This window comes from Hippocampus bargibanti, linkage group LG12, assembly GCF_051943395.1.
Source record: "Hippocampus bargibanti isolate YZ-2025 linkage group LG12, ASM5194339v1, whole genome shotgun sequence".
NCBI classification, from domain to species: domain Eukaryota; kingdom Metazoa; phylum Chordata; class Actinopteri; order Syngnathiformes; family Syngnathidae; genus Hippocampus; species Hippocampus bargibanti.
The window spans coordinates 19,238,108-19,246,292 of record NC_142745.1 but is presented as its reverse complement, the minus strand read 5'-3'; the positions used below and the strand labels follow the sequence as shown (position 1 = coordinate 19,246,292).

Below are 8,185 nucleotides of genomic sequence, written 5' to 3'. Positions count from 1 at the left end.
CAATTTTTTAGCTGATTTTGGACACTTTAAGTCATTTTTATTGGTGTTTTGCATTTGAATAAAAATATCATACTTCGTGCTTTGGGTATTTTAGATGATATAAAACGTTTTTCTGATGTCAGTTGAGGGGAAAATGAAATGTTCAGTAACTTGTGGTGACACAAAATCAGCCATTCATTGATCCATTTTCGAGTGCTTATCCTTTTCTTGAGCGCAAGTATTAATGTCAAGCGCGGTATAGTGATGGGAATTCCGGCTCTTTTCAGAGCCGAAACCGGTTCATACCAACGAGTAAAAAAAAATATAATAATTGAATAATAATAACAGCATAATGTAATAACATTTGTCCATCTGTCTACCCTAAGCAGCCCCCCCCCCTTCTCCTCACTGCTCCGTGTGTCTGTAATTCTCCCCTCCCTCCTCTACCACGGATAGCGACCAATCACGTGCGGCTTTAACTTAAGACCGCAGGCGGGGAATAAAGGACAAAAAATCGGCTCCCATGTCCGGCTCCTTGTTAGGAACCGGCTCTCTTCGTTCACTTCGAGATCCGGCTCTAAGAACCGACTCGTTCGCGAACGACACATCACTAGTACATACAGACGTTCGCACTCAACGTTCACACCTGCGGGCCATTTTAGTCCTTAATTAAGAAGTATTAACAAGTATTTCTTTGGAACGCTGGTGGAAGTCGGGAGCCAAAAAATGTTGACTCCACCCAGCAAGGCGCGATGTAGATTCAAGTCGACCAACTTTCACTGGCAGGCAAACATGACAATTAAAACTTAGAAGCGGGCCACCTTTCTTCTTCGGCCTTAATTCGAGATCACTTTTTGTTACCCGGCGTTCCCCTGAGACTGCCTGACAACATTTTATAGCAAGCTGTAGCTCCAGACCAGGTGAAGAATACCCCAGGTAGGTGGGGGTGATTTATTCTCTGGAACGTGTCACTAATTTGAATCAAAACAAGAAATGGATTGCAATTTACTCACGGAAATCCAGTGACGGAACGAGCCATGCTTGAGCTATTAATCGATGGCGGCCCCTGCTGCCTCAAGAGGTTGAATACGTGTTGATTTCGAACTGTCACGTGACATATGCCAAGTCTTACCCGAACACAGTACTTCACATATTGTGTTTTGTATTTTCCTTTTGTTTCCTTTGGCTGTTACTTCGTGTAATACTAATAATACGTTTCATTTATAAGCGCCTTTCAAAACTCTCAATGACACTTTATAGCCACATGACAAGAGCAAATGTGTTTTCGTGGGGGAAAACCGTTGCCGCTAGACGTGCCAGTGTTCACTCAACCCGGAAGTAACTCAAATATAAAATAGTCATTAGAACAAAGCACAATGACATTTAAATGAAGTCAAAACAGGGTACTCACCATTTGTTGACAAATCACTGATTTTACCTTGACATTACATGATATAAAGAGTAGTTGCTGCCTTCTTTGGCAAGGGTTAACGCTTTGTTCTTTGACTTTTCCGTTGGATTTATTTTAAACATAGGAAAAGGGAGGATGAGAAACTTGGAACTCGAATACCACTGAAACCTCAAACGGAACAGAACGTACCATGTCAAATTATCTTTCGCACACATGTCCAAAAAGTTTTTTTTATTTGTTTATTTTTGGTTTGTTTGTCATTGACCAGCAGAGGGCGACATCCTCCGTTTATCCGTATGCTCCTTTGAGTTCATAAAACTCCAGATGAGATGGACGACCATTGTAGCAGTACATCACCGGATTAGCAGGGGGCGCGTTGGCCTTCCCTTCGACTGACATAAATCAGAAGGGGGGGGAATGGCCTCCACTCATATTTTGTGGTCAGTGTGCATTCTGAAGTGGGAGTCCGGGTGGAGTTGATCAGCAAAGAAATTCTTAAAGGGCCTGCAAAGAAATTCTTAAAGGGCCTGCAGCAAATCTGGAAGCAACAAACTTGAAAGTTGGAGCTCAAATATGTAAATATATACACTGTGAAAAAATATGGGGATAAAAGCACCCGATTGCATTGAAACCGTAGTTTAGTATTGAAAGCGTGATCAAATTGCTTCATGACTGGGATTTGAGTTGTCACTAAAGTTGCTTTGTTCAGATGTGTAATTTTTGCCGGTCAATAATCCTGGACTCTGATATGATTGTGAGAAACACCAACGACACACTAAGTCTGTCTGAATGGGAGGAAGTTTAGTCATACTTACTCAGAAAAGAATTTGACCAGCTGGAGGTACAGAACGTATTGCGAGAGTTAAGTAAACAACGTCAACATTTTTGCACTGTTGGTTTGTTTTGACCTCATGCGACGTAACCAACATTATTTATGACGAGGAGCTCACTGCTCTATAGGCTTCTGCTCCATGTGGGATGAATATCTATCCTTTTTGGGACCTGTTATGGACAAGTTCATTGTCAACTTTGCCGATGACTCGGCCTTTTGCTGTCGCGTTGGAGACAGCGGGACTGTTAGCTGAAAATATGGCAAAGCCTCACATTTGCTGGAGATGAATTTTAATAATAATAATAATACATTTCATTTTAAGTGCCTTTCAAAGCTCTCAAGGACACTTTACAGTCACAGACAAGCATAGGTACTATGATAAATAAAATACAATCAGAAATAGAATACAATAAATAAAATACAATTATGAATACAAAATTCCTACTTATTTCAAACCGATAAGCGCTTTAAGGCAATACTAATCAGTGCATCCAAAGGATAGGCTGCCAAATGAAAAACAAAGTAATGTAATTTATTCAATACATTGTAAAAATGAAAATTGTAAACAGCAATACATTGAGGAGACCAAACAAATTCTCAAAAAAAGACTTCTCAACATCGCAGGGATAATACTAATGGGCCTCAATCGGCAGTACATATGCACCTAAAAGCTAGCAACCACTCATTTGACGACAATGAGGTTAAAATCTTGGCGAAAGAAAATAGATGGTTTGAAAGGGGAGTAAATCGATGAAAAGGTTTCTTCAGCCATGTCACGATCTGGTTGGTGACCAACGGGTGGCACTGTCAGCCCCGCCTGCACCTACACAGGTGCTGATCGTCCCGATCAGTGGAAGACTGCCGCGTTCTGATTGGCGACCAACGGGTAGCGCTGTCGGCCCTGCCTGCAGCCGCGCAGGTGTTGGTCGTTCCAATCAGTGGCAGTAAAAAGGACTCCCGGCACGACCATCCGGTGTTGGGTCATTGCATTGTATGCATTGAATGTGTTTGCTTCACCCTGTCAAGTTTGTTTCATCTTGGCAGACTTTTACGCTTGTTTTTTCTTTGATACTTTGTATTTTTTTGTTCACATGATTTTGATGTTTTAGATTTGGTTCCTGATGATTTTATTTTCATCCAATTTCTCAAATACAACCTGCTGCTCTCTCCTGCCTGCTTTTTGGAATCCACAACTGCCATCTCCACATTGCAAACCGTGACAAGCTGACATCTGTACTGTCATCTGTATCTTTCTCAAAGAAGTACAGATGACGGCTGAAGAAACCTTTTCATCGATAGACCACTCCTGTACGACTGAGGGCTTACACAGACGTAAAGGGAAGTAAAAGAAGCTATTTTCATAAAACAGCAAAATCCTTCACTAAACCGGTTTGGTGGGGTGAGGTTCAATTTGGATCGTTCGTACAATAGACTGTTTAGGCAACATAGGCTTAGTTATGCTGATGAGGTGATACCAGAGCAAATGGAGCAATCAGGCCAGTCGTATACAGTGCGACCTTGGCTAACGCACTTAATTGGTTCCCAGACAGAGTGTATTAGGTGAAAAGTGTGGATCCCAAAAAATTATTTCCCATCGGAAACCATTAAAATGAGAATAATCCATTCCCAGGTCTCCATAAAATATAATTTTCAACCAAATAAGCCTTAAAACTACAAACATACCTTATTCTATGTATAATAAATGTTATATTGTATTGTAATGAAATAAATACACTGCACTGTATAATAAAGTCATTTTATTTAGCTATGTGATGGTCGTTGATGGCTTGATGGAATGGGGTTCAGACTTCTCTCCCTGTGTTATGAAAGCCCGGTTAGGCATCTTTTTCCAAAAAAGTAGCCTTCTTTCATCATTTTGAGGAATGATCCCTCGTAGGCTTCGGCAGCTTTACTGTCAGAACTGGCTGTCTCACCATGACGAGTAATGCAGTGAATCCCTGTATGGCGCTTAAAGTTCTCGAACCATCCGTTGCTAGCTTTAAAATCATCAATAAACGGCGAACTTCCAGGTTGCCGCATGACGATATCAGCGTGAATTTGCCGTGCGTTCTCGGATATAATTGCTTTAGTCACACTGTCGCCGGCTAGCTGCTTCTCGTTAATCCAAATTAACAGAAGTTTTTCAACCTCTTCTATTGCCCGAGACCGTTGCTTTGACAGCATGGAAACACCTTTAGCAACACACGCACCTTTAATAGCTTCTTTGTTGCGAAGGATGGTAGCAATGGTGGACTTAGCATATTGCTACTGGGCCGTGAAGCCAGACAAACGCACACCTCGTTCGTGTTTCTCAATGATCTCCTTCTTCTACTTGACTGTAATTTTGTTTTGTGTCTTCTTCGGCTGAACACGAGCCTATGGTGGGGTCTTTTTTGGTCGCATAACAGCAAAAGTATCCATAAGAAATCCTTGAAGACAAAGGACGTGTGCACTCAGAGAAAGGGGGTGTGGAAAGGTAGGCTGTGACACTGCTGTGACACTGTTCAGTCGTGTGGTTTGGTGTTCTTCCACCGAAAATTACTCCGTCAGCCGTGGTGGGGCGGCACTCCGTGTGTATCCTGAAAAGTAGTGCGTATGCCAAGGTTTAATTTTCATAAATTTAACGTTCGTAAACCGAAAAGTTCGTAAGGCAAGGTGTTCGTAAACAAACAAACAAACAAACAAAAGGTCCCACTGTACCTCATACTCAGGCAGGACAATAGAAGTAATCACTGGAGCCGCAGGGAGAAGTCCGCCGCTCCCCCCATTCTGAGAGAAGGGACCAATCATAGCAGAGTCCGACACACCACGCCTGGACAGTAGGGATATGTATAGGGCCGAAACAACCAGCAAGACTTTAGTTTGCTGAAGAAGCCTCTTGGATGAGGAGCGAGGCGTCCGACACCTTTAAAGAAATACAGATGACGGCTGAAGAAACCTTTTCATCGATGGACCACTCCTCTATGACTGAGAGCTTACACAGACAATTATAAATAGAAACAAGAGAAAGAGCTGCTACACAGAAAATGCTATTTTAAATAGGTGTGTTTGGAGTTTTTGAGTGAATAAATGGCTGATGGACGTGTAAAGTGAGCCCACGCGTCAAGAGTGCAGTGGCAGCCTCTAATAAAAACTGGTTATATTCAATCTAGAATATTGGTGGTTTGAACAAAGAGCGATGGAAATGGTTGTGTTGCTCAATGACAGGAAGGGGCTATCGCAGAGGAAGTGGAAGTAGGAGCGTCCCTCTCACAGTCACAAAAGACCCCGTGGTCGGCCACTTGCCCGCCTGCCTGCCTGCCCGCCCGCCTGCCCATCCTGTCGCTGAGAACTGTATGAGCTAGGAACACCCCACTCACCACCACTACCCCCGGCCCCCCTCCGCAGGCCGATGGCTGCCTGCTAGTATTTTGGTAATCGTCATCCTCCCTGACCCGCTGGCCCGATCCTGGCGCCAGGAGTCTCCACCCAACTCCCTTCCCCTCCCCGCACCCCATCCCGGATAATTCAACCCAGCTGTTGCAAGGTGCTTGCTCTTCTAGTGATGGAAGGACCCTTTGCCAAAGTCAAAAGCACCATGGCAGCAATGTAAACGTATAGTTTTTTTTTTTTTTTCAGACCACAGAAAACGGTTGGGGTCAGAGTAAAACCCAAAAAATTATAATCACAATAATAAAAAAACAAGAGTTGAAAGAATGGAGTCATTGGATCTCACAGACAATAATAATAATTTTATAATAATAATAAATAATAATAATTTTACTCGGCAGGCAAAAGCAAATCAAATTTGTGAAATTCCATCATGCTTAAAGGACAACCGACACCATAATTTGTTTCCTAACTGACATCAGAAAAACGTTTTATAGCATCTAAAATACCCAAAACACGCAGGCTGATATTTTTAGTCAAATGCAAAACACCAATAAAAATGACTTAGTGTCTCAAAACTGCCACAAATGAGCTTCAAACTGAGGAGATTCAGAAAGTCCCACCCCCTTGTTCGTGACATCACGCCAGGATGTCTGACCTTGCTCGAGAATCAAAACAATGGCTTCAGATTAGGAGAAGATGCTTTCTTGTTACTCATCCAGTTATGAATATGATTCAAATAGTTCTGAAGAGGAAAGCATAAATGTTTGCAATCTATTAAAGAAATCCTTCCGTCTCATTTTGAGGCGTCTGGACTGCAATGTAGCTCCCAGAAAATGCACAAGATGGTGCCCACTGCTCCGTTGGAAATGGGCTGATTTGTCTGCTGGGAATTTGTATCAACTCGTATCAAATAGTCTTGGTACAACACACAACGATTCACCATCGCATTATTTATGTGTTTTTTTTTCCTTCTAATTTCGCCACCAACACGTTTTTTTCAGACCAAAAAAAAGCACCCAAAATGCATTGTGCGTCGCTTTCTCGGTCAGGGGCGTTCCAGACGTGACGTCACGTCGGGCATCGTCATCAACTCAAAAACAAGACTTCATGAATATTCAGCGCGACTCTTAAAACGTAAAATATAGTCATTTGAAGCCATTTTACAAATTATGGACACAACTTGTCCGGAGGTGTCGTCTGTCCTTTAGATAATACATTCTGACATTTTGTTGAAATACAGTGTCAGCATTATCAAAAAGGCTTGAAGGAGCTTGTGAATAAAATGGCCGTTGGCTCTTTGGGAGGCCTGTCGACTCGACACACGCGGGCACCATACCTGGTTCTTGCCTTGGAAGTAACTCCCGCATTCGATGTTTAGTCCCCCCCCCCCCCGTTCTTTTTCTTTCATCCGTTGGTCGAACGTCCTGGTATTAATGAGAAGGAATCTGCGTCACGCGAAAGGGAGAAGCGGACAGAATCCATCCCTTCATTGGAATCACATGAAGAGCATGTGCATCCTTAGTGATCCAAGTGATAGCGAGGAGATTTGGGGATAAACGCGCAGGAATGTTTGGCAAGCGTTACCGAGAGACAAAAAGACAGAGAGCTGCCATTTCCCCCACTGAAATGTGAATAATACAGCGATACCTCAGTTTACGAACCCCTTGGCTTACGAACCCTTTGGTTTACGAATGTTTACTTGATGAAAAACTTTACCTTGGCATACGAACTATTTTTCGGGATACACACCGAGTGCCACAATGAGTGATGTGTCATTCGCGACCGAGCCCGTTCTCCTAACAAGAAAATGGCAGCCGACTGTTTTTGTCTTCTATTCCCCGCCACCAGTCTTCGGTTAAAGCCATGTGATTGGTCAAGAACGTAGTAGTGAGGGGAGGTGGTTTAAACATTAAAAGACAGGCAGCCGACAGAGAGAGTGAGAAAATGCGTACAAAACAGTGACATTTTGACTCGTTTCAATTTTGATAGCTCGAAGGCAGAGTGTAGACTGCAAGGTTAAAATTCCCACCAATCGGGCTCCACAAATAACCCGCCCAAGCCATCTGTACACTTGACGCAAAAAGCTATCAACCCAGCTAAACAGAACACAATTGATGAGGAAAAAGGTACAATTATGGCAGAAAAAGCACCAACAAGGGATCATTCCTCAAGATGGTGAGAGAAGGCTACGTTACTCATCAAGTGTTTAATGCTGAGGAAACCGGACACTCCATTCCATCAAGCCATCAACGACCATCACAAAGGTAAATAAAATAAGTTTATTACACAGTAAAGTTTAATTCTTTAATTCAAATACCATAGCACATTTATTACATACATACATAAAATAAGCCATTAACTCTGTGAACTCTTTCAACAGTAGCCCAAATGGAACTGTATAGTGCCACTTAGCAATTTTTTGATGATGATACTAGTGCAGCGTGTTCTACCGGAACCAAATTCCTTGTGTGTTCTACATACTTGGCAATAAAGATGATTCTGATTTTGTGTAGTTTTAAGTCTTAGAAAATTAGAAAGTAGAAATTATGTTATGAGGACCTGGGAATGTATTATTCTCATTTTAATGGTTT

The 8,185-nt window shown here is 42.4% G+C and overlaps 1 long non-coding RNA gene across 1 annotated transcript; it reads right to left on the bottom strand.

Moving 5' to 3' along the window:
* Window positions 1–2,587: 2,587 nt before the first annotated feature.
* On the bottom strand, window positions 2,588–6,972 carry LOC148890823 (uncharacterized). Its single transcript, XR_016116686.1, has 3 exons — window positions 6,931–6,972; window positions 4,923–5,127; window positions 2,588–4,801 (listed from the first exon to the last, which is right to left on the bottom strand). It is a non-coding gene; the product is annotated as an uncharacterized LOC148890823 (long non-coding RNA).
* Between the last annotated feature and the right edge of the window lie 1,213 nt (window positions 6,973–8,185).